General features: G+C 45.1%; 1 protein-coding gene across 2 annotated transcripts in view; it reads right to left on the bottom strand.

The window, feature by feature from the left end:
• Positions 1-27,558, bottom strand: part of ADGRG1 (adhesion G protein-coupled receptor G1) — a 171,991-nt gene that overhangs the window by 52,118 nt on the left and 92,315 nt on the right. Inside the window, exon 2 of one of the 2 annotated variants that reach the window (XM_069087574.1) lies at positions 25,917-25,981. The gene's annotated coding sequence lies outside the window, so the exon portion shown is untranslated. Of the gene's footprint in view, positions 1-10,739; positions 10,935-25,916; positions 25,982-27,558 lie in introns of those variants that run through there. The other variant, XM_069087575.1, reaches the window with a different exon arrangement.

Raw genomic sequence — 27,558 nt, 5'->3', positions numbered from 1 at the left:
CATTTGGGTAGCTGGGTAGTACAGTGAATGGCTGGACAATGGCCCTGGAGTCAGAAAGACCTGAGTGCAATAATGGGCTCAGACACTTACTAACAGTGTGACCCTGGGCAAGTCACTTAACCCTATTTGCCTCAGTTTCCTCGTCTGTCAAATGAGCTAGAGAAGGAAATGGCAAACCCCTCCTGTATCTCTGCCAAGGAAACCCCAAATGGGGTCATGAAGAGTCAGACACAATTGAACAAAAATGATGTATTTTGCATATACCAATGTATATACATGCCATGTCCCTTGAGGGTAGGGACGAGGTCAGTAATCTAGCATTTATCGAGCACCTGTTTTGTGCCAGGCACTGTACTAGGCACAGAGGCCAAAGAAACAAAGAGGAGCAACCACTACTCCCAAGAAACCCAGAGTCTGATGGGGAAGACTACGCCAACAACTGTCTGAACGGGATTCTAATTATTACTTGTTGGACTAAATTAGAAATCACTTATTCTAACCCCTCATTTGATAAGTTTGAAAACTGCGGCCCAAGAGAGATGATTTGCCTAAAGTCATGCTGCTTATATGTAGCAGAGCTATAAGAACAAAGAACTGTGTAAATACACATTAGATTCATAAAACCCAGCCTACAGGGGGTGCCAGGTAGCACCCAGTGGATAGGGCACTGATCTTGAAGTCAGCAACACCTGAATTTGAATTTTGCTTTAGGGACTAGCTGTGTGGCCCTGGGAAAGTCACTTAACCATGCCTCAGTTTCCCCATCTGTAAAATGGGAATTGTAATATATTATAGTATAATATATTACATAATAATAATAATTATCCCAACAACCCTCTCCCAGTTTTGTTGGGATAAAATAAGATAATATGCCCAAAGCACTTTGCAAATATTAACTATCTCTTCCCATTCTTGCATATCTTAAAGTGCTACCTGGTACACCCCCCTCATCCTATAGAAAGGACCCTTAGAAAGAGGGAGGTCAAGGGACTTGGTCAAGGTCACACAGTGAGTGGCAGAGCAGGGGCCAAATCCCGGCTCTCTTCACTGCTTGTCCAGTGTTCTGGATGCTGCACCAGGAGCTGTCTCTATTAATAAATAACATTCTATGGATTGGCTGCTGTTTTTAATTGGTCAAAGTCTTCCTTCAAGTCTCTCTGTGCCAGGAAGCAAACTGTTCTTAGGCTTTTAACCTGCACACAATATGAGCACGGAGCTGCTGGGACAATGAGTACTTCTGTGTCCTTGGGGAGCCCTCCAGAAGCACACACAAATAGCCATGTCCTATTCCCGGAAACTGCCCTGCTCAGGCCTCCCAAGCCCCAGCTGCTGCCCTCCCTGCTCTTCATCCACAATTTGAATATTCAAACTCACTGAACACTCTCCAGCTCCAGGTTCCTTCCCTGTAAGAAGGCTTCCACTTCCTCTGGGTCTGCTTTGGCCGTCCTAAGCTAGGAAAGCGAGGTCTCCTCTGAGCACCAGCATCACAGAGGAAACACCCAGAGGTCAATGGCTGGATTCAGACCACTCAAGCCCTCTCTACAAAAACCTTCCCCCGCAATTCCAACCCAATGCAGCCCCATGCAACAACCTTGAATCCTACCAGCTTCCTTTGGTGTTTCAAATGAATTGGTTAATTTTACAAGCATTTCATATCTTTCTTTCCCATTGCCTCCTCCCTAAATTAAAAAAAAAAAAAGGAAAGGAAAACCCTCATAGTACATATGCATAGTCCAGAGAAACTAATTTCCACATTGGCTGCATACAAAAATCTGTCTTCAAATGTATGGACATGACTGAAATAACTGGACAACAAAAATGTATTTTGTGTATACCAATGGATGTTCATGCTGTGTCCCTTGAGGGTAGGGACAAGGTCAGTCATCTAGAGTTTATTAAGCAGATACATATGAAGATGATGAACTTTTAAGGGTGACTGGCCTTGCTGATTATATCTGTAACCGTGAACAGCTCTAAGACTCTTTCCCCCACTTTTCTGGTAATTTATTCCACAATAGTTCTCACACCAGTGCGCCAGTTCCTAAAAGCTGTTTTATTTTTCTCGGAAATCTCTTCACATAGGATCACACTTTAGAAGCAAAAATTTCACCAGTCCCTGCAGTCTTTCTGTGAAGTGACTGGCTTTGAACTTTGAAGATAACTAAATTTTTAAGAAATGGTATGTCTCATTCGGCATCTTAAGTCTTCTTAATTAAATTTTAATTTTAAATTTAAATTAAAAAAATCTTCATTCGGCATCTTCTCTGACTGGAAATCAATGCACCCACTCTTAAATAGAATGTCAGAGCTAGAAAGGAATTTTAGAGCTGGGAGGTACCTAGGAACACAACATAACCTTAGAGCACAACGTATCAGTTCTGGGAGGATCCTTAGAACTCAGAATATCAGAGTTAGGAGGGACCTTAGAACACAGAATGTCAGAGCTGGAAGAACCCTTAGAACATAAAAAGAACAAAGAAAAAATCAGGGCTGAAAGGACACTTAGAACATGGGAGGTCAGGGCTAGGAGGAGTTACTCACTTTTTTAAAAAGATGTTGTAGCACCAGCATAAAGTATTTTTAATACTCAGGGTTCTTTCAATTACCAGAGACAGAGTAGCATGTTCTACATGTAACCTTGTGTTAGAATCCATTCACAAATCAAGGACCCAAGGTACTTGGTTCTCATCTCTGAGATGCACTTGCCCTCTATCATATAGGCGACCTCTGGTTATGACTTGTTAAAAGGTCACAGGGTAGCAATCCAAGCACCCACGTCTTCTGACTCAGCACAAATACTCCATTATATTCCATATTTTGGGTGTGTCCTAAGATCATTTGTCTTCTTGTGTCAGATTTTTTTCTTTCAGACCTCTCAGTCTTCTTTCTTTATATGTGGACCTGTGCTGGGATGTGATGTTCTGTGGTGTAAATTGAGACTGCTCAAAGTAGAGAGAATTCTGAAACCTTCACAAATGCTTAATCTATGTATGGCAATGTGGAAAGGTAACCATCAAATTTCTACTTGTATCAGACTTTCTCATGTCCCTCTCTGAATTTTCTTTGATTTCTGTACACTGGCAAGAATACAAGAAAATATTTAAAATTTAATTTAAAGTTAATTAAATTTAACTTAAAATCACATTTTTTTAGTTCTTTAAGGGTTAATAGTGGGTTTCAAAGGCAGCTGGGTGGAGCACTGGATAGATCACTGGGCTTGGGATCAGAAAGACTCATGTTCATGATGTCCTCAGACACTACTGTGTAACCCTGGACAAGTCACTTAACCTTGTTTGCTTCAGTCTCCTCATCTTTAAATGAGCCAGAAAAGGAACTGGCAAATCACTGCAATATCTCTGCCAAGAAAACCTAAAATAGGGTCACAAAGAGTCAGACACATCTGAAATGATCTAATAGCAACAGCAACAAATGGGTTTCAAAAAATCACGGGGTAAACCTGGAATGAAATGTAGTATATTTAGCTCAATGTACATAAACATGACCCAGTTCATGCAGGATGGCCCTTGAGTTATTGTTTCTGCAGTGGTGAAAAACTCCACTCGATCATTAGATTCTCTCTTGTGGTGCCCATCATACGAATGTCATGTTGTCATTTGATTGTTTCACTTGGGTCTGATTTACCAAAATGTTTTCTTTTAAACACAAAGGAGCAGCTAGGTGCTGTAGTAAATAGAGCACCGACCCTAGAGTCAGAAGCTATTGAGTTCAAATCTAGCCTTACATACTTACTAGCTGTGTGAGCCTGGGCAAGTCACTTAACCCCAATTGCTTCTAAATTAAAAACAAAAATGCTAGGGAACTCCCATATTCTAGGGCACAGGGAAAAGACCACCAGATTTAGAGACAAAGGAATCAGGTTCAAATCCCAGCACAGCTACTTACTAGATATAAACTTGAACAAATCAGAATTTCTTTGGGCCTTGGGTTTCTACTCTGTAAAATGAGCTAGTTGGACTAGACCAGTTAAAAGGTCATGCTCCCAGCTCTAATAGTCTATATTCTAAAGCTCCTTCCAGCATTGATCTTGTGATTCTATAGCTGTAAAGTCATCTCTCTCTTAAAGGCTACACAAGGAACAGAAGAGGAGGACAGCCTTGGCCAAGGCTGCCAACACTGGGTCTAATCCTGGCCTGATGACCCAGGTAATGTCTCCGTTCTGTCTCTGGAGGTTGTCGGCAGAGTTTCAGAATCTATAAGGCCACAGGCAAAAGTCTTTCCACTGACTGCACACAGGTTTCACTTATCAGCGAAGAGAATTTGTCCTATTCAATTCTTGGACCTTGGGAAAACTGAACTTTTCTAGCTCCAGCTGGAGAGTACGAATTGTGAAGAGGCTGTGTGTGTGTGTGTGTGTGTGTGTGTGTGTGTGTGTTTGTGCTGGGCCAAGCTCTTCAGACCCTTTCCCCTCTTCCTCCCCCTTCACACACACACAGAAGGCTGTGAGAGGGGTCCTTTATTCCAGCCTCATTGTTTGAATTCCCACACGACTTGGCTGGGGCTAGCTTGATTGCAGTGGGAAAGACATCACAATTCTTGGGGCTGGGAATTTGCCCACATGACCTCCTTCCCTCCCATCCCATCTGTCCCCATGAGTCAGATAACCTGGGGCCATGGCTCACCCCCTACTGTTAGAGAAATCAGCATTCAAATCAGCTATGGGGCGGGCAGCATCCATACCTCTCCTATGATTCTGCTCTGGGGGTGATGTCAGAGAGATCAGGAGACAGGGAGATCCAGGGATGATGGCCTAGGATCATGGATTAAGAGCTGAAATGATGTGGATCTCCTCTACTCCAGGTGGCTTCAACCTTTTTTGTGTCCTGGACCCCCTTGGCAACAGCCAATCTATGGACCTCTTCTTAGAGAACAGCTTTGTTGCTTGTATCCATAAGGAAATGCTAACTTTAGAAAGTGGTGAAAATTAAGATGTAGATTTTTTTTTCTGTCCAAATTCATAGAGCCAATGAAATATTGTTTACCAGTCCCCACGGTTAAGAACTTTTGGTCTAGTCTAAACTTCTCATTATACAGTCGGGGAAATTGAGACCTAGAGAAGTTAAGAGATTTACCTAAGGTCACATAGATAGTATTAAGTGGCCTATCCAGGATTTGAACCCACGTCTCAGGGTTTGGAGGAGGCTAGGTGGCACAGTGGACAGAATGACTGGCCTGGAGTCAGGAAGTCTCATCTTCCCGAGTTCAAATCTGGCCTCAAACAGTTACCAGCTGTGTGACCCTGAGTAAGTCCTTCACCCTGTTTGCCTCAGTTTCCTCATTTGTAAAATGATGTGGAGAAGAAAATGGCAAACCATTCCAGTATCTCTGCCAAGAAAACCCCAAATGGGGGTTTGGAGCCTCTGTCCTGCAGGCTTACATGGCCATTTGGAGATTTTGGTGACCAGAGAAGGAGCCAAGTGATTTGGTGAGATCCCAGGGAACACTGATCTCAGCCCATTTCTCATCATCTATGGATAATAATAATAATAAAAGCTCCCATTTCCATAGCACTACACAATTTACAGAGTGCTTACCTCAGGTCAGCTTTTAGGAGCTATAGGTAGTGAAAGTATTAACATTTTTAGATGGGGCAGTTGAGCCTCAGAGAAGGGAAGGGACTCAGCCAAGGTAACACAGTTAGCAAATGAAGTCAGAACTATATTTCAGCATCCTCCTGGGCCCTTCCTGGTACATTACCAACCTTTCTGAAAGCTTATAGTTTCTTGTTTGCCCAAGGAGGGATAGGCTAATGATTGCTTCCTCACCAGCCTCACAGAATTTAATGCTGGGAAGTAATAATTGGTATGAAGGCATAAAACACAGAGTGCTTTACAAATGCACCAATGATGAGTTGGAAAAACAAAGATGTCTCCTGGCCCTCCCAAAGGTGATGCTTAATGCCATTGGTTCTCCTGGTGAAAAGTACCAAGGAGATTCAGGTGTCCAGCTGAGGGAAAAGGGAAAATTGAGTTCAAAACCCTGGGAAGGAGAGGGATCAGACCAGGGGACCATTCACCTCCTCAGTGGCCCAAACGGTCTTGCCCCAGCTCAGTGCCTGTGCCAGACACGGTAGGACCTGGTACACATTTGTTCTGTTTCAGTAAGAGACTTAGCGATGACATAATCTGGCATCTTCCTTTTATAGAGGAGGAGACACATGCCCAGAAAGTGGCTTCCCCAAGACCACAAAGCAATTTAGTGCTTAGTGTCAGCCCCAAGAAGGTTGAATGGGTGGGTTGTTCTGGAGACAGGTAACAGTGGTCTAGCAAAAAAGAGGGCAGGTTTGGGGGTCACAAGGCCCGAGTCTGAATTCTGGCTTTGACTCTGTGTAATGCTAAACAAAGCATATCAGTGTCTCAGGCCTTGGTTGCCTCCTCTGTAAAATGGGACATTACTTCACAGGCTGCTTGTAAACTTTAATTCACTACAGAAAAGAAAGTTATAAGACTGAGAGCTACAAAAGCCCCTAATACTATGAAAGGAAGAAGCCCGGGGCCAAGAGAAGGGAAGAAGGCACATTCAAGGCAGTCAGCAGCAGAGCTGTTTCCCAATTCGTGCTCTGGGATCACTGATCTCTAGGTGGAAGCTGTCTCTGAGGCCACCTCATCCCACCCCCTTGTTGCAGAAACAGAGGCCTCTGGGTGATTTACTGAAGGTCCCCACTGGCAGCGTGTCACTGCGCTTTGCTCACCACGATGTTGCCACAACTTTCTTGCTTTTCCAAGCTCCCAAGACCTTGGGGCTGATATGTAAGCAGCCAGCGGGCTATCACTCAACCATGGAAAAGGGAATTTAAAGAAGTTTCTTTCTTTGAGAAAAAAAGCCATAGTCCCATGGGGCGTTTGGGAAATCCACTAAGGAGTACCTGATGGATTTTGAAGCATCTCAGCTCTGGCCCCCAGGCAGGACTCAGGGCACTGGGCAAAGGCAGAAGAGGCAGAATGTTCCTCTAGCAGCCTGATTGGGCACAGACATTGCCCACTGGCAGCTAGGACCCAACCCTGGGGCACAAAGGCTTGCAAAACTGCTGCTGAGCAAGCCCTAAAGGCTTCCCAATCATCTGTGCTGACAAAGGTTGGAGGGTAGGGGTCTGTGACATCTGTGAGCATGGTCTGGTCAGCTGGGGCTCAAGTGCCTAGGCAGGACAGAGCCCACCTCACCAACATGGACATCTTGGCAATGCCTTACATTGCACACACACCCACACTTGCACAGCTGCCTTGTGTATGGAGTGAGATGGCAGGATTGGGAGCCGGAAGGGCCCTTTGAGATTATTTGTTCAAATCCGCCCCCCCCCCCATTTTATGGAGAAAAATGAGTCGCAGATATGGGATTTGGTTTGCTCCAGGTCTAGAGAGGCCATGAACACTTAGTACTTAGTGTTAATGCCAAAAAGACTTGGTGAGTTAGGGCGTGTCTACCCCAAGCATGTGTTAGTGTTAGCCCCAAGAAGGCTTGGTGAGTTAGCAGGGTGTCTACCCCAAGCATGTGTTAGTGTTAGCCCTGAGAAGACTTGGTGAGTTAGTGGGGTGTCTACACCAAGTATGTGCTAGTGTCAGCCCCAAAAAGGCTTGGTGAGTTAGGGCGTCTACCCCAAGCATGTGTTAGTGTTACCCCAAGAAGGCTTGGTTAGTTAGCCGGGTGTCTACCCCAAGCATGTGTTAGTGTTACCCCAGGAAGGGAGATGGAGAGTTCTATGTTGCTCTGACTCTATTCAATTCAATAAACGTTTATTAAGCCCCTACTATGTGCTAGGCACTGTGCTTAGCACTCTAGGTATTCATGCTACCATTTACATAGTCCCATAATAATAGTGCCTACCTTATAATGAGCATCAAACGAGATACTATTTGTCAAAGTACTTAGCTCAGTGGATGGCACATGGTAGGTGCTTAATAAAGGCTTGTTCTCCCCTCACTTTAGAGATTTTTAAAGGACTTGACATTATTTACTTCAGCTGATCCTTACAATGGCTCTTTGAGATAGGTGCTCTTCTGATAACAAAAATGTGCATATATGATATAATAATAAAAACATGCATTTTACAGATGGGGAAACTTAAGGCAGAGAGGTTAAGAGACTTCCTCAAGGGGCTACCTAGCTAGTGAGTGTCTAAGGCAGGATTTGAACTCAGATCTTCCTGACTCCAAGTCCAGTACTCTATTCCCAGCACATTTGATTTTTTTGAACTTCTTGTGAGAAAGGGAGTGGAGAGGGAGGCTTTTCTGATGGGTGGGGATGTGGGAGTCCCAAGAAGAAGGAATGATTTTGCTTAATTTAAGGCCATGCATCTAAATCAGGGCTGGAGGGCTTAAGTTTCCTTGGTCCTGTGAGTAGCTAACTTAAGAATTTAACTTCACTCCCAGGAGTTATGAACCTATTGCTTTAAAGGAATGATTTTTTAAGTCTTAATATCCTCAGACATAATAAGCAGAAGGGTCTGGATCTTGAAACCTTAACCATGGTCAGAATTCTTTGTGGTCTCAGAGAAAGAGCAAGGATTCTATCCCATGTATATAACCCCTTCCCCTGGGACAAAATGATCAAGTGATCTCCCTCCCTCTATCCCCGGCCCCCTCCCAATCCTTTGGGGAAATGATACAGGGGAACTTCATTCTTTAAAAAAGGGATCGGGGTTTTGGATCACCCTGCAGGATTACCTTCGACTAATGGAGTGACCGCTTGAGTTATGATAAGTTTACCTGGTATTAATAGTGACCCTTAAGAATTAGGAGGCTCCGTCCTCATGTTATATAACTCAACGACGCCTCAAGAATGAAGTTCCCCTTAACACTGGATCTGTGGGGCCAAGGGGACCTTTGCTTTTTCCTGTTCTAGCCCCGACCAGCTGGCAGTGCCCCAGAAGGGAGGCAGGCATAGAGAATCAGCTGTGGCAAGCCCTGGCCAACCTTATCAGCTTAAAGCAGCTGGAGAGGACCTTGGCTAGTCTGAGGTTTGGCTGTTGACAGTTTATGGGAATTAACCCTCCTGCCTCCTGCCTGCGGTCCCCCACCTGCCTTTCTCTAGGGCAGCTGGGGGGTGGGGTAGGTAGAGGAGGGGAAGGGGAGGGAGGAAATCCTTGAACTTTGGCAGTAAGATATTTTACAACTGCAACTGAAAAAAAGAAAGAAGGGAGACCCAAGGAGGGTTTCTTTCTGCTGATTTCCCTTATCATGGCAAGAACTTTGCTCCCCTTATTTCCTTCATCCTAATTCCTTGTTGGGGCTTTTTCGTTTTTATTGTTAAGGGGAGGCCCACCCCCGTAGTCCTTCCTGGGACATTTTGGGGAAACCACAACTCTGTCACTACACACCCCCTCTTGTTATCACTGGAGGTGATACGATGTTTGTTCTCAGACACATGTATGACACATTCCATCAATAGCACCCACACAGCTGGGTACCAATGTTTGGCTGGTATAGCAGATCCTGCTGTCCTCACATCTCCTGTCACCTCTTTCTGTTGACATATATAGGAAGGACAAGCTTGGTAGAACCAAGGAAGAACCAGGAGTGGACACCATTCCTGGTTTAGGTGCTTACTAACTGGGTAACCCTAAACAAATTACCTCTTCTCAGGACCTCAATTTCCCTGTGCATAATGATAATAAATATATAAAATATTTTCAAATATATAAAAATAATAAAATAATGATGTTCTATGACTTTGGGAAAATCATTTAATCTGATCTCTATGGGCTACCATGGGCAGCTAGGTAGTGAAGTGGACAGAGCCCTGGGTTTGGATTCAGGAAGATCTGTGTTTAAATCTGACTTCAGACACTTACTAGCTGTGTGACCCTGGGAAAGTCACTTTACCCCCTATTTGCCTCAGTTTCTCATCTGTAAAATGCAGACACTAGAGAAGGAAACGGCAAACAATTCTAGTATCCTTGTCAAGAAAACAAACCTAGGACAATACTGAACCACTTAACAACAAAAATTATGGGCCGCAAACTGGGGAAAGGGGAGGGGAGGAGGTCTGAGTTAATGATCTCTAAAGTCCCTTATGTAGTTTGCATTCTGTGATTGTGTGAACATCTCTGCAAATATATAATTCCACCTCTCCACCTCCCCCAGTCAATGTGGCCAGTCCCCAGTCAGGGGATCCAGGGGCTCCTATCCCCTGAGAAGCGGCTGATCAACCCAGATCTCCCAGTTTACTTCACCTTCCCTTCTGCTCCCTCCTCTTGGCCATCCTGGCACCAACAAATTCAGATCATCTCTCAGATTGAGAATTTTCCATAGTATTCCCCTCCACCCCGGATTCAGGCTAGATTTTGAGGAAGTTCAGGACCTACACATGAAGGGGATCAGCCTCCCCAGATGGGTCCTCCCTTCACTCTTCCATTCTATTCCACCCCATGCCAAGAGCTGGTCATTTAGGAAGGAGGTGCCCCAAAACATCAAGTAGACAGAGTAGTCCTGTATCCCTCCATCCCTCCCCACCCCAATCTCTATTCCAGACTTCTCCAAAACAAAACTAAGGAAAAACTTAACTTCTAACAAGTAAGATATACCGCACCTTACTCTGAAATGACAACTCTGCGTAGCCCCGATGCCAAGGCTGGTGGGCTCCAGGTGTGCCCAGGTGACTCCCCATCCTTAAGTCCCAATGGCCGGATAGGGATCCAGCTCTGGGAAGCACCCCCTCCCAGGCTCCTAGGCTCTCTAGGCATAAATACAAGCAGTGGATGGGACTGAGGAGCCCCGAATCAGTACCTGGTGAGAAGCTGGGGAGCCTTCTGCCGAGGCACGAAGAGGGCAGGACTTCGGAGAGAGAGCTTGGACTGATTTGAGTCACCGTGTGTGGGAGAGTGGTTGAGTGAGCGGGCACTCTAAGTCACCCTCTTCCCCTGCAGTGGAAGGCAGGCAGCCAGTGAGAAGGGGAGGGTGGGGTATGTGAGTGTGTGTGAGTGTGTGGTGATGGGGGGGGGGGGGTTTCAGATAGCTCCTTTTCCTTGGATCTCATTTGTTCTCCCATGAATGAAGAGAAGTGAGTCAGCCAGAAGGGTTTTATCCTGGCTCAGATGCAAATGAAGAAGGGGCGGGGTGGAGAGAGTGGAGTAGGGAAGCCTGGTGCCTCATCAGGGATGGAGAGGGGAGGAGAGAGCTAAACTGGCCATGCCTGGGACTCGATCTGAAAGGCTTAGAGATCCAGGCACACCCTGCTTTCCTCCAAACCTCAAACAAATCAGATGCTGAGGACTGAGGCTTAGCAGAGAAAGTCTCCCAGGACAGGCTGAGGCTCTGTCGTTCTTACTGGCTAGTGCCCAGCTCAAGCATAAAGGGGCAGGTGCCTTGAGGGGGCATGAGGAGTATAGAGACCGGAATGGATAAAGGAAAGGAAAAAGCAGAGGCTGATGGGTCACTGAATGAAGGGCTAAAGGGGTCCTCAGGGGGAAACTAGTCCAACCCCCTCATTTAACAGGTGAGGAAAATGAGGCTAAGAAAGTTTAAGCCGCTTGTGAAAGCCCCAAGGCTCAAGTCTTCTGACCCCAACGCTTTACTCTTTTTACCGTATCCCATAGTCTCACTTTCTTTGCCTTGATGGTCAAGCCCTGCCTTTCTCAGGAACTCAGAAAACCTGATATCTTAGCCCTCGATTCCCAAGGGAAGATTAAATTCCAAGGGGATTTAGAGAGCCAGGGTGGGAACCCCTACTCTGCCCCCTGTCCTTGTCCCACAAGTAACCTCTCCCCTTTGTTCTAGGATGAATCCATATGATTCTCAGGCAGAACAGTCTCTTTTCTCGTCATATCCAGCATGACTCTTCCTGTGAATCATCTCTCTGAGACCTATGGTGTCGGCCCTTTGGGGCACACAGAAGGAGTGCCCCAGCTTCAGCCCCTGAACAGTCATACCCAAGGTCTGGCCCATCTTAGCAGATCATGACATCTAGAATTGGGGGGATGTAGAGGTCAACCAGGCCTAGCCCCTCATTTCACACGAAACGAATGAGGCTCAGAAAGGTTGAATGAGATGGGGAGAAAATTTGGAACTCAAAATGTTGTGGAAATGAATGTTGAAAATGAAAAATAAATTCTGAAAAGAAAGGTAGAATGATTTTCAAGGTCACACAGGTAGTAAAGGGCAGATCTGAGATTTGAACTCATATCTTGGGACTCCAAGTAACTTTCCATTTTACCTGTCACTCAGGCTGATGAAGCCACTTGGCTTTTGATCCAAACACTTCATGTAGGAGATCCATCCACTTCAGGAATGTCACATGCCCTTCTTGGGGGTGGGGTAAAGGGAGATTACCTTGTCAATGATAGGCTGTATGCTATGTTCACACATGGAACCCAGATGCAGGTTTCCAAAGATCGAGGACCCTGCGGGAATTTCCTGCATAACCCGGGGACACTACCAGAGCTCAGGTAAGCTCACAGGTGCCAACTATCATGCATCTAACTACCTGACCAAAAGATGGGTCCTGGACTAAGGAAGGAAGGTCTTCAAGGAGTTTCTCCATTTAATGAAACCCTCTGCCTTAATCCTGACCTTTTCTGGCAGGCGGCTATCTGAATTTCACAGATGCAGAATAACTTTCTACCCCTCAGGGATGGGGGTAATGAGATGAAGCCCCGTCTGGCAGATGGTGGCACACCAGCTGACTTGGAAATGAATAACAATAGGACAGGAATGCTTGCCCTGCCATCTCCTCAGTTCTTATTGCCAGCCTTCAGTAAGATGCCATAAAGAAAGAAAACAAAGCCCCTTGGGCATTCATAACACCTTCTGGAAATTCATTTATTCCTTCAACAAATCTTTCAAATAGCTTACTGTTCCCAGTCATCTCCTAGGTACTGTGGAAGCTGCCCAGCTTCTGCCCTCAGAAAACTTACATTTTGTTAGGATAACGTAACTACAAGGGGAAGCAGAGAGTGAGGTAGGAAGTGCTTTGGGGGTTAAGAAGGGGATTTGGAATGTGGGACAGTAGAATGAGGGGTCTGGGGTCACATCCCAGTTCAGTCACTTAGTACCTATGTGTCCTTGGGCAAGTCCCTTAATCTGTATGCCTCAATAGGGGATTAGACCGGATAGCTTCTGAGTTAGTTCTCTGCCAATTCTAAATCTTTGATCATCTGAGACCTCTTATGGCTATGGGAATTAAGGATGGCTTTCTGGGGTGAGTGAACTTTGAGCTCTTTGCACACAGGCAAAAATTCAGTATATAAAGATACAGAGAAGGGTACTTCAGGAAAAAAGTACAGTGTGCACAAAAATGGAGCAAGGGAAGAGAATTGAATGCAATTAGGGGACAGCCAAGAGTCAGTCTGGTTTGACTGAAGTCCGTAGGAAAGTTGGGATGAGGAGTCCAGAGAGGCAGATGGGGGCCAGATTGTAGAAGACCTTTAATGCCTGTTGAATATTAATTCAGAGCACGAGAAAGGTACACTCAAGAATCCCTGTTGGAGTGCTGCAGGATTTCAGAGTTGGAAGGGACCAGACCAACTCCCTTGTAGTACAGGTGAGGGCACTTAGAGCAAGGCTAAGCATCTTGTCCAAAAGTTGTGGAAACCAGGATCCAACCCACATCTTCTAACCCCAGCTCTCATCTTTAGACTATACCTTATAGCCTCCCATCTGGACCCCTCTTAGCCCCATCCCTAATCCTTCCTATGAGATCACATTTCTCCCAGATGGCATTTTCATCTCAGCCTGGAAGCTTGTTCTTACTCCCTTAGGAGGCTGGGAGGGGAAGCAAAAGGGTGTTCCTAACTGAAGGAGTTGATGAGTTTAAGGCACCAAGACCAAATGACATACATCTTCTAGTGATGGAAAAAACTGATGGATGTAATTACAAGCCATTTTTAATTATCTTTAAAAGATCCTGAAAAATAAAATTCATGGCACAGAACTGGAGAAGGCCTAATATCATTATTTTTAAAAGGGAAGATATTAGACTCTATGGTAAGTTCAGAAAACTGGGCTTTGATTCTTGATGAAATTCTAGAACACATTATTAAAGGGAAGATTAGTGGACATTTAGAAAAGGAAGGAGTAATCAGAAAAAGTCAGTATAGTTTCATTAATGACTGTTTATGTGTGAAGTAAGCAAAAAAATATGGAAAACTATGTGTGTAATGACTTCAATAATAGAAATGAAAACAGTAGTGAAGGGCAGCCCAACTCAGACTATCAAGGCCAGAGAACAAACGTTGAAACGTATCTCCTCAATGAAAAAGAGGTAAGGGACTACAGATGCAGAATGTTCCATATACCTCAGCTTATAGTTCCTACATTTCAGTTATGTTTCACTTTTTTCAGTGTTAGAAGGGAGGCTACATTGAGACAGGAAAGTGAGGTAAAAATGAAAGAAATCAGTAGAACTTTAAACAGGTTACATCTGGGTCACCGAGGTGGTGCAGTGAATAGAGCATTGGCCCTGGAGTCAGGAGGACCTGAGTTCAAATCCAGTCTCAGACACTTAACACCCCAATTGCCTTGCCTTCCCCCCTCAAAAAAGACACATTCACACACATACACACAACAGGTTACATCAGATTAATTCCATTTTCCCTTTCAATAGGGTTATTAATGGAAATGCAATAGATACAATTTACCTGATTTAACACAGCATCTGATAATGTCTCTCATGCTATTTTTGTGGAAAAAGAGGAAAGATGTGGACTGGACCATAGTATACAATTAGGTGAATTCAGAACTGACTGAATGGCCTGATTGGAAGCGACATCACAAAGGACTGTATGTCAACTTGGAAGAAAAGTTTCTAGTGGACGGCCCCAGGGATCTATGTTTGAGACTGTTAGTTAACATTTTTATCAATTCCCTATGTAAAAGGATAGTTGGGCAGCTAGGTGGCACAGTGGATAGAGTGCCAGACCTGGAATCAGGAAGACTCATCTTCATGAGTTCAAATCTAGCCTCAGACACCTACTAGCTGCGTGACCCTAGGTAAGTCACTTAGCCCTATTTGCCTCCATTTTCTCATCTGTAAGATGAAGCAGGGAAGGAAATGGCAAACCACTACAGCATCTTTGCCAAGAAAACCCCAAATGTGGTCATGAAGACTCAGACATGACTGAAACAACTAAAAAACAACAAAGGAATATCAAGCAAAATTATCAGGGTTACAGATGACAGAAAGGTATTTGGGGGAGCTAAACTCTGGACATGAGTGTCTAAAACCATCTTAACTGACTATAGCAGAGGTTGGCAAACTACAGCTACCGAGTCAGCCTACAGGCTGTTTTTTGTATGGTTCATGAAGTTTCGTTGTGTATTAAAAAGTGTCAAATCCATTTTTAGGTCTCTAGTGTACAAAAACAGGGAATAAGTCAGATTTAGCCAGTGGTCCTAGGTTGGTCACTCCTAGACTAGAAGATTGGTTTAAATCTAATGAGAAAAAAAATCTAAAGTTTTATACTTGTGTTAAAAAAAGTCAGCTTCCCAAGTTCATAAAGAAGGAAGCTTGGTTACACAACAAATCCAATGAAAAAGATCTGATGGTTTCAGAAGACCACAAGTTTAATATGAGGTAGCAATGTGATGTGATGGCCAGAAAAAAAGCTAATGACTTCAGGCTGCCTTGGGAAGAAATCCATTCAAGACTATGGAGGTGATCATACCACTGAATGCTGTTCAGGGAAGACTATGCCAAATGTCACGTTCTGTCTTTGGTGCCACATTTTAGGAAGAAAACTGACAAATTGGGTAAGTGTCCAGAGAACAGAAATCAGAGTGAGGAAGGTACCTGAGATCATGCCTTATGAGAGTCAGCTGAAGGAACCTGGAGCATTCATCTTAGAGAAGAAAAATAGGTAACATTTCTATAACACTCTAACCTTTACAAAGCATTTTACAAATATCGTCTCATTTGACCCTCACAGCAACCTTGGGAGACAGGTGCTATTATTATCCCCAATTTACAGGTGAGGAAACTGAGGCTGAGAGAGATTAGATGGCTTGCCCAGGGTCATACAGCTAGCAAGTGTGTCTGAGGCAGAATTTGCCCTCAGGTTTTTCTGACCCCAAGTCCAGACCCTCTGTCCACTACCCCAGCCAACAGACTTAGTTTTCTCTTCTCAGGAAAAGAGATTTTGGAGAGTGTACATTATAGCTCCTTTCAAATATCTGGAGAGCTGGCTTATGAAAGAGGGATTAGATTTGTTTTGTGCAATCCCTGAAGGCAGATCTAGGAGCAATGGGGCAGAAGGGGCAAGGAGATAGACTGAGGCATTTTGTAAGGAAGAACTTGGAACCAATGAGATCTGTTGGCAAGTAGAGGGAGCAGCCTTGAGAAGCAGTGGGTTTCCCTCCCCCTCACTTGGGTCTTCCACCAAATGCAGAATGGCCCCTTGTTGGCCATGGGGTGGCTCGATTGCTGGTTGCACTGGACGGCCCCTCCATTGTAGAGATCTTGGGGTGCCGCTGAGCCCTAATGACCAGAGGTGTTAACTTGAGGCATCAACTTGTTCCATCAATTCCCATGGGAAACGCACTGGCTTAGACAACACACCCCTCCCGAAAGCAAAGCAACTGCCAACACCCCCACAGCCTGTGCCAAGGTCCCTGATAATGACGCAGTCCCCCATCCCTCCCTTATCGTCTCTCCAGGACTCAGACTCTTTGAAGAGCTCAGCAAGATACGATCAGCTGACAGTCTCTGTGCCCTCATGACTCAGCTACCCTCACAAAGGGCACAGTGTGCCTGATGCCAGCCTCCCCCCCACAAGTCAGCACAGAACTTGGGAGCCAGATGTGGCAAAAGGGGACCCCCTCAGCAGTAGCAAATGTACTACTGAGAATCAGGGAAACACAAACAAAAACTTTGTCCCGTCTTTTAATGGAGTTGGCGGATGGCGGAGGGAGGGATTTTAGCAGCTTTGTTGGAACCAGTTTAAATGCTGAAGAAAGAAGCAAAGGAAGCTTGGCAGAAAGAGCAATGTTAGATCGGATTTGCCAGGGGCCTTATTTGGTGCTGTGGAGCAAACCTTAGCTCTGGTTGGCTCCCTCAGAGGGTAGGACTTGGGATCTGGCCCTAATCATCCACCTGGGTTTACCTGAGTCTGGTTTTGAAAGTAATTAATTCTTTTTTTAAATGCAGTTGATTCCATCGGCAGTTGGGAAGATTGGAAATTCTTCCCTGGAGTATGGATGGCACATGCCCTGCCTTAAACTGATCCCTTCCACAGTCACAGAGGATGCCCTCTGACCGGCCATTTCCCCTTAGCATCTGTCCTTCTCTGGCTGCAGCCAAGCAGACCTTGTGCCCCAGTGTTCCATTAAACCACTCTCATTCTCTCTGGACATGCATGCCTGCCATTCCCACCAGGGAGAATTCCCATGCTCCTCTTTCTCACTAGTCCCTGCTCCAGCATCAATCCTTCTTCTCTGATGACCTCGACCCAACACTCGTTGCTTCTTCATGATGCCAATTCAACTCCAGGAGCATTTATGAAAGGCATAGATAGACAGAGAAAAGTGAAAAGAGCACCTGCCCTCAAGAAGCTTACAGTTTACTGGGGAGAAACAACATATACATAGATGGGGAACAGCAAAATATATAAAAAGTAGAGATGCAGCCTTTAAGGCAGGGAGTGCTAACAGTTGGGGAGTATCAGGAAAGGCCCATATGAGGAGCTGAACCTTGAGATGGGCCTAGAATGGACCTAAGATAACAAGAGAGAGAAGTGTTCCCTTTAACCTAGTAAAACCTGTATTTACAGGACACTTTAAGGTCCACAAAGCACTTTCCTCACAACAGCCCTATGAAGTAGGTACTATGAGTGTTGGCATGCCCATTTTATAGATGAGGAGGCAGAGGCTCAGAGAGGTTAAGGAGTTATCCATGGTCACACAGCCAATCGGCATCAGAGTCATGATTCCAAGTCAGTCGTCCTGATTCCAGATACAACACTCTTTTCCTACATTCTGCAGGGTTAATGAAGCAGGAAGGCTCCATGTTGGGCACCTGCTGCATACACGTGTATTATTAGGGGCTGATGGGAAGGTAAACAAACCCCCTTCTCTTTGGCTGCTCTGCTCAGGACCCTACAGATAAGGGCAAGTCATGGGCATTTGTGATGCAAAGAGGCACAGGGTGATTTCCTGGCTGCTGCCCTCTCTTACCGCCTGGTTTTGTCTCCCACACTTCTCCCCAAGGCCAAAGTTTGTTCAGAGGCCTTCAGTCCCTCCCCTCCCTGAAATCTATGGCATCCAGCCTCCTACCTTCCCTGTTCCCTCCCTCAGGGGCCAAGCCCATGACATAATGTCTAGAAACTTGTCTTTGGAGGATAACTCCAAAGTGCTAACCCACCTCATCCAGAGCCCCCTTTTCCATCCAGGTAGCTGCCTCACAACAGAGGAGCTGGGAGTTTGGAAAAAAAACCACCTGCTCCTCTGAGGTTGGGGGAGGTAGGTGCTGAAAATACCTTGGCAAAAGATAGAGATGGTGTAGGAATCATGGGCCAACTAAAGTAGAAGTCTATGGACTGAAGCAAGCAGATGCCATCTGGGCCATACTTCCGTCTCCTACACTCCTGCTAGCTCCCCCTTGGCCCTCTTTAAAAATGAAATTCCCTTACAAAGAGTAACATATTAGAACCCCAACACTCTTGTGTGAATGAGGACCCCGTAAATATTAAGGAGTCACTCTGGATGGGAGTGTTATTTTTAAGGGAGGCTGCCCATAGAAAGGGCTCTGGAATTGGAGTCAGACAGCCTGAGTTCAAATCTCAGTTTTATTGACTGCTTGCTGTATGAACTTGAACAAGTCCCTGGGACCCAATTTCCTCATCTGTAATAGGAAAACACTAAACGGGTGGTCTTCCCAGGTCCCTCGCAGCGCTAGACACTGTGGTTATAAATCAATTTCTATTAGGATGTGAATGATCAGACTACAGGTACAATGTGAGGGACCCAGGGTGGCCAGAGAGGGAGAGACACAGAAATCTCCCAAGGACACCATCCTGGTTTCTAGATCTGGGCACTTGAATGAGAACTCTAGTCTAGTCTCCTACCTTCACACATAGAAGTGATTGCTCATTTCTATTTCACTGAAGAGGTCCAAGGTCTACAAAGAGGAAAAACTGGAGTCAGACTCTAGTCCTCCTGCTTCCTAGCACCAAAAAATAGTTGTTCTACAGCAGAGGGAGGGTATTTGAAGCCTCCCTCTGTGTCCCAGGTAAAATACAAGCTGGCCCTGAAAAGCTATAGCTAGAGGTGGGGGGTTGGATTGGAGAAGAGTTTCAGGGGGAGGCCATGAAGAGAATAGTCTATGAAAGTCATGAAGAGAATATGGGTGCAACCCTATTGGTGGTCTGGACCTCGTTTTCTTGAAATTGGAGAAAGGTGGTCTTGGGGGAGGGGTGTCATGGCAACAGGACCCCCATGGTGGCAACTTGGGCATGATTTCAGGGTAAGGTTCAGGGCCAGTGACTGCCCAGGGCAGGAAGTGCACCCTCCCACCCCCATGAGGAAGTGTGCCCAGGGGCAGGGCTGCATTCACCTTGGGCTGTTAATGACTTTGCTTCCTTGGAATCTACTTAATTCCAGCTCACATTTCCAATAAGTTTCACAAAACACTTAGCTCACAACTCTCGGATGTAGGTAGTACAAGTATTATTTTTAACCATTCTCTACATGAGGAAACATGGTGTAGTAGGGAGCTGGCCTCTGACTAAGGGAGGTCTGGGTTCAAGTCCCGACTCTTTCGAGTACTGGCTGGTGTGACCCTGAGCAAGTCACTTGCCCTTGATTCTCATGCAGCTCTCTCTATAAGTTTCTGAGCTGGTGCCAATCTGCATCAGAAAAGGATTTTTTTCCCATCTGGGGTTTCCCACACCAATGAGATCACAGGGATGGTCCAAAAGAAAAAAATCACAGGATGAAGGAACTGAGGCCAAAGGCCATGTAGCTATTCACAATCCTAATCATAGTGTTCATAATCTCTAAGCAGTAGAGACAAGAATGATAATATATATGTATATATATATATATGTATATATATATCCCTCTAAGGTTTACAAACCACTGTACAAATGTCATCTCATTGTATCCTCACAATAATACTGGGAAATGGGTGCTATTAGTGTTCCCATTTAACAGATGAGGAAACTGAAAGTCCCTTGTCCAGGGTTACACAGCTGTTAAATGTATAGAGACAGAATTTGAACTTGGGTCTTCCTGACCCAAGTGTACTCACGACTATGCCACCTATCTGCCAAGGCTTGAACCCAAATGGTCTAAGCCCTTAGACTCTTTCTACTCCATAAGGTATTTAGTTCCAGATTGTCTAGGAGTATAGTCTGGAGCCAGAAGGTCCAGGGCTTAAGGAGTCACCTTCAGGTCTAGATGGGGAGCCAGTGACCCAGCCAGATCACATTCCTTCCATTTGAGGGGGTGCTTTTTCCCACTACAATATACCTTTCAATAGCACTTCCTTCACTCTATGGCCTTCCCCAAACTCCCTTGACCTTGAGCCAAAATACTGTCCACGATCCTCCTGATCCCCCCTCCTCCAAGTCGAGACTAATGAGCTTTCCCTGAAGGCACCTGCAGCCCGGATCCAAGCCCGACCCACTCCCCACCTCCTGTGCCCTGCTGCCCTCCTTTCTTCTGATGAGCATCTGTGCCCGCCTGATTCTCTCATTCCCAAAGGCCCAGGGGGCTCAGACAGTTAATGATTCCATTATTTGCAGGGGCTGCGGCTGCCAGCTGTGATGCCTGGATCCTCATTAGTGAGGGGAGCCCAATTAGCAACAGCTGAGGCTCTGCCCAAGCTGGCTTTTGTATATCCTCACATGGGCCCCATCCTCCTTCTGAAGCCATAGAGGGAGAAGACAAAGGGGTAAACCAAGGTCCCGAGGGGAGGCAGAAACACACTTCTGTGGCTGATGTCTCTATGTCCATTGGATGATATCCCTATAAGTGGCAATTAATGGGTTTCCCTAAAGGCTCAGCTTAGGATCTGGGATAATAATAATAGTAATAACAACAAACTTAAAATTCATGGTGGGGGAAGGGGAACAGGCACAGCAGCAAATATGAGAATGCCAGCCAGGATGATGCGCAGTGGGGAATTCTGTTCTTCTTATTAACCCATGTTCCCTACTGAGCCTTCACAGAAATGCAACTGATAATAGTACATGAACAAACAAAAAAATCCCTGACAATATCCTTGAGAACTCAGGAAATAGACTGGCATCATCAACAAAATAAATCATAACCCACTTTTGTCCCGATGTTACACTGGTCTGTAAAAATGTGAGAGCATTGTTTAGAAAAGAAGCTGTCATACCAAGGACTCACATATCAATGAAAGAAAAAAGCTTTCAATATCAGGAGACCTGGCAGGAGAAATCAAAACCATGTGGGGAGAGGCTGCATTTTTATCATCCCCATCATCCCATGTGCGCCAAGAATGCTTGCACTGAGCCTACAGGAGGTGAGCTTCCATCCCAACATTTCCATTCAATCACAAACAGTTGTTGTATCCACCTGCACGACAGTTCTTCATACATTTAACATAAGAGAGCAATAGCAAGAAGGTAACTTGTCCTAGGACTGTTTCTATCTGGGCTCCATCAAAAATATGAAGAGAAGAAATGATTATAGCAATAATCCACCTTTACATAGCACATTACATTTTACAGAGCTCTTCTCTCCCTAAGGCTTGTTAGGGAATTTTGATGAGCCAGAAACAGGGATCTGAACTGTGATTCTGCTGGAAGGGGAAATTTTTGGATGAGGAAAATCTTTTGAATAATGCTGATGGGCATTTCTCTCTCTATACCAAGTGTATTGGATTGTGTGCTGGACTTGGAGCATGGAGGAGGGTGGGTTCACATCCTGCCCCTGACCCTTCTAAGATTAACCTCTCTGAGCCTCTGAGAAATAGTTTTTTCATCTGTAAAATGAGGGCATTAGACTAGATGGCTTCTGATGTCCTTTCCAGCTCTGAATTTATGACTTAAGAGTCTTAGAGAGTTTGGGACACTGAGATATTAAGGGGTAGGGTCACACAGCCAGTATATACCAGAGGTAAGATATAGACTCAGGCATATCTTCCTGGATTTTAACCTTTAAAATATAATTCCATGTCTATTTAACCCATAACAACAAGTATTATTATTATTTTTATTGGAGGCAATCAGGGTTAAGTACTTGCCCAGGGTCACACAGCTAGTAAGTAGCTGAGGCTGGATTTGAACTCAGGTCCTCCTGACTTCAGGACCAGTGCTCTATAACACCAATCATTAATGTTGACTCCTCAGTGTCTCCCTTTCCCTTGTGCCACAAATCCAATCAGTTGCCAGATCTTGTCATCTCCACCTCTACAACATCTCTCCCCTCCCTTCCAGTCTCTGCACTCTCCCCTCAGTGCAACCCTCACCACCTGATGCCTGGATTACTGCAACAGTCTTCAGGTTGGCCTCCTTTCTGATCCAGACTCTACTCTTCTGTCAAAGTGACATTCTGAAGCAGCAGTTCTGAAAGCGTTGTCTGAGAACCGTTGGAGCTCCCTGAGACACTTTCAGGGGGCTAGGAGGTCAAAATTATTGCGATCATATTCAAATATTTCATTTCTAATACTATGTATTATATATATAATATACTATGTAATTTATACATTTATTGTATATTATATATTCTGTAACCTCACTATATATTATCTATAATGTAACCTTACCACATATTATATATAATCATATTATTTTATTACATTATCACTTATTACTACATTATATCATATATGCATATATTATATAGAGTATGTATACTGTATACATAGATATATGTGTAGATTACATAGAGTGTACATATAATATATACATATATTATGCACATAACCTATATATAGTATATATAATCTATATATTATATATACTATATAACCTATATACTACATAACCTATGTATGGTATATGTATAACCTATATTCTATATAACCTGTATATAGAATAATATAACCTATATAGTATATGAACTAAATATAATCTAATATGATATAACCCATATACTATATAACCTATATACTACATAACCTATGTATAGTATATTATAACCTATATTCTATATAACCTGCATATAGTATAATATAACCTACATAGTATATGAACTAAATATAATCTAATATGATATAAGCCATATACTATATAACATATACTGGTATAAGAAATTCTGAATAAGGAAATCTCTTCATTTGCTGAGTTGTTTTTGGTTGTGTCCAACTTTTTGTGATCCCATTTGGGGTTTCCTTGGCCAAAACACTGGAGCAGTTTTCCATTTCCTTCTCCATCTCATTTTACAGATGAGGAAACTGAGATAAACAGGGTTAAATGACTTTCCCAAGGTCACATAGATAGTAAATGTCTGAGCCTGGGTTTTAGCTCAGCAAGAGGAGTCTTCTTGACTCCAGGCCCAGTGCTCTGTGCACTATGGCACCATCTACCTGTTTTTACAGATGAAGAAATGGAGACCTAAGGTCCCAGGGGTGACATCTCAATGCTGATGATTCCTGGATGTATATATCTGGTCCTAGTTTCTCCTGATCTCCAGTCCTATCAGTGATGGTCTTCTGGATTTTCCCAATCAAATGTCCCATGGGTATGTCTAATTTAATATTGACAAAACAGAACTCGTGGTCTCCATTCCCCCTTCCCAACTTCCCTATGGCACTCTTGGTGCAACCAGACTCACAACTTTGGCATCCTGATCGAATCCTCACATTGCCATAACCTACCATTTCTGCCTTCACAACATCTCTGGTATCCACCGCCTTCTCCCTACTTATACAGCCACAACCCAGCTTCAATCCCTCCTCACTTCCTGTTTGGATGATTACAATAGCCTCCTGACTCCCATCTCTCCCCACTCTCATCTCTCAGCTGCCAAGGAGATTTTTCTAAGACACACATCCATCCAAGACACTTTCCCTCCCTGGGATCCCCATTACCTCTAGGATCAAGTAGGAACACTTTTGTTTGGTTTGTAAATTGGGCTCCATAATCTTTTCCTTGGCCCCTTCCTCCCTTCTCTGGTCTTCTTCCACGTGACTTTCTTCCATTGCTCTGTTTCAACAGCACTGGCTAAGGGCACATCCTCATGGGGCACTCCTTCACCTGAGGGCCTCCCATGCCTGGAATGCTCTCCCCTCAACTCCATTTCTCTTAACTTCCTTCAAGACTATCTGCTCCAGGAGGCTTCTCTCCACCCTCCCAGATGCCAACGCCTCTCCCTATCAGTGCCTTCCTTCTGCTCTTTGTGTATCTTACTGTGCTTAGTTCATTGATCTGTTGTCTCCCCGTTAGACTGTAAGCTTCTTGAGGGCAGGGGGTATTTTTGCCTTTCTTTGTTTCCCCACTAGCTGGCACATCTTGGTTGCTTAATAAATGCGTATTGACTTGACTAGGATTGGAACTCTCGAGCTCCGACTAGACACAGAATTCTTCCCATGATACCATAGTGCACATACCTTAGAGTGGGTAGGTACTCCACAGACCTCCTTCCCACCCCTTGCACATTTGGTGTTATTTTCAATTTGGAACGCTAGGAAAATTTTAGACAATGGGGTGCCACAAGGGGTCCCTTGAGCTCCCCAAAAGTAGCCCCTGAAGTCCAGAGACTGCAATGTTCGTTACTTGTTACCAACAGCCTGTCTGAGGCAACCTCTTGCTCCCTATATAAACAAACCCAGCCAAACAGACCTGAACAAACCGGTTTCCTGGGGGAGCCTCCCCAAAGGCTCTTAGTCAATCTTCCCAACCAGCCAAGATAAAGAGCTGAAGGAAAGCAGTGGGGAGTCCAGGCTCACTGTCACACAAGAGCAGGGCTTTTTAAGAAGGCAGCAATTCTCTGCTTTTCCTGTTTGGTCCCATTCAAATAAAAGCAGTCACTTCCATCTCTGCAGCTGCTTACTAGTATACACATGCCATTTCTCAGCCCTACTCCTCTGAGGTCCATATGTTTCACTGCTCTGTGTCTCCAAGCTAAGAACAAGTGTGTTATTCCCATTTTACGGATGAAGAAACTGAGACCCAGAGAATTCAAGTTACAAGTTCAGCCTTCTCCACTACATGAGGCTGTGTCAGAAGTAAGTGCCTTATCCTGGAGAAGTCAAGCCAGTTTAGGGCTCTGCCTTTGGGGTTTTTCTCCAGACTAAACTGCTCTAACTCCTCAAATGCTGTCAGCTACATTCCTCAGAGCAGTTTGCTCTCCTGAGCCAAACATTTGGGAAACTCAGACCTGCTGCCTGCCTTTCCCTTAGTCCACCAGGGCTGCTACAGATGGCGGGGACAACCCAGAAACGGAGGGCAAGGGCCCTTCCAACCGCTCTAAACTGAAGGGAGATCAAGGGACAGGAAATGAAGCTGAATTTGTTTCTCTTTTCCCTGAAGCACCTTGGGTAACGTCAGGGCACCCCTTGCCACCTAGAGCAGGTTGAGGGCAGTGGTTCCTAAGAATTCCATTTGGAGCCAGACATTAAATCCTGGCCTGGCTATGAGCTGCCTACTTTAGCAAGAGGGAGCAGTTGGAGAAAGGGAGTTAAGATCAGAAGGTTTTGATTGAAATCCTGAACCTAATGCTCACTCCCTGTGGGGCTAGGCACAGACACTTTTACTCTCTCTCTCTCTGGGCCTCCATTCTTTCCTCTGCAAAGTGAAGGGATTGTATCTCCATGGTTCCTTCCCACACTAAGTTTATGAGCCTTCTTCCTGGGCCTCAGTTTACTCATCTGTAAAATGAGAGACAGCCCAGATAATTTCCAATGTTCCTTCTAGCTTTAAATCTTGGACTCCTATATGGGCAAACTGGTTCAGGCTTCTGAGGTCTCCCTGGATGGGTGGAGACAGGATACCCAGGTTACCCTGCCTCTCCACATTGACCCTTCACCCTGCTCCCCCACACCAAACGGTTTAAATATTTTACCTCCTAGGCTGTCTCGTCCACAGAACAGCCCTGCCACCACCTCCTCGATCTCCTCCAGTAGCTATGTCTGGATCACAACTGTCTAATGGAAGCTTGTCTCAGGTGTAGGAGGGCCCTAGGTGAGGCTCCGCCCTTTCTGGCTTCTATTCCAGCCTCATCTGCCCTTGCCCACCTGGGTCGGCTGGCTTTAGTTGGTGGGGGTGGGGCTGGTGCCAGCCGGAAACTGAACTCTCCCTCCCTAGCCACCAGCTGCTGCAGGGGGAGGGGATGACCAGACCATGCCCACAGCCCAGGCCAGACGCTGGATGCAGGCTCCAATAAATGCTGCCAGAGATTCAAGCCCTAACCTGAAATCTGAGCCTCTGCCGACAAAGGCAGGGATGGGTCCAGCCAGGACTCAGCGGGTGCAGAGCCCTGCAGGGTGTGGGGAATGGACATCCTGCCCTTGAACTTGAAATCGAAGGGACAAGGCGGGAGACGTGCAGAGCTTGGAAGCAGAGGAAGTCCTTAGCTGAGACTTCTTCATTCTTTCTTTTCTCTGCACCTTTGCATCCTAGCAAGATATTTTAATAATAATAATAGTTAGCATTTAGGTAACTCTTTAAGACTTGCAAAGTCCTTTACAAGTATCACCTTCTTTGATCCCCACAACAACAATGAAGTAGGTGCTGCTGTTATCCCCATTTTACATCTGAGGAAACTGAGGCAGGCAGAGGTCAAGTGACCCAACCAGTGGCACACAAATTAATAGGTGTCTGAGGCAGGATTTGAACCCTTCTTCCTGACTCCAAGTTCAGAGCTCCAACCACAAATGTTAATTGATTGATTTATCTTTCTCATCATTATCACTCAATCACTGTTAGTACTTTGTTGTTCATTCATTATTCAGTTGTGTCTGACTCTTGGTGACCCCCTTTGGGGTTTTCTTGGCAAAGATCCTGCAGGGGTTTGCTATTTCCTTCTCTAGCTCATTTTATAGATGAGGAAACTGAGGCAAACAGGGTTAAGTGACTTGCTAGTAAGAGTCTGAGGCCAGATTTGAACTCACAGAGATGTCTTCCCTAACTCCAGGCCCAATGCTCTGTCCACTGCCCCCACCCTGCTGCCCCCATTAGTACTTTAAGGTTGGCAAAACACTTCAGACACAGTGTCTCGTTTCATCTTCACAACACTTCTGGGAGGTCGGTATCATCGATATTATTATTACCACATACAGATGAGTAAACTGCAGTTCAGAGGTTAAGTGAAAATGATTTGGTGCTTTTAGTGGACAACAAACTCAATACTAGTCAACAGTGTTTTGTGGCAGCCAGAAAAGTGACGACCATTTTTGGCTGCATTAAGTAAGGCGTGACTTCTGAGAACATGAAAGCACCCTATACTCTGACCTGACCAAAGCACCCCTGGAGTGTTATATTCTGTTCTGGGGGCTGGGTGTCACTCTTTAAGGAGGACCTTCATTAATGACCTGGAAAGCATCCAGAGGAGGGTAATCAGGACAGTGAAGGACCTTGAATCCAGGGCAGACATATCAAGCGAAGAACTGTGAATGATTAGCCTGGAGAGGAGAAGAATAAGATGAGGTGTGAGGAAGGGATCATGATAAAGGGGAGCCACAAGGGAGCCCAGAGGGCAGAACCAG

Source organism: Petaurus breviceps, unplaced genomic scaffold (genome assembly GCF_028583685.1).
Source record: "Petaurus breviceps papuanus isolate PSGF00001 unplaced genomic scaffold, PetGlider_PUasm1.0 182, whole genome shotgun sequence".
Classification (NCBI taxonomy): Eukaryota; Metazoa; Chordata; class Mammalia; order Diprotodontia; family Petauridae; genus Petaurus; species Petaurus breviceps.
The sequence above is the reverse complement of the archived record's forward strand: the minus strand, read 5'-3'. Positions and strand labels throughout refer to the sequence as shown.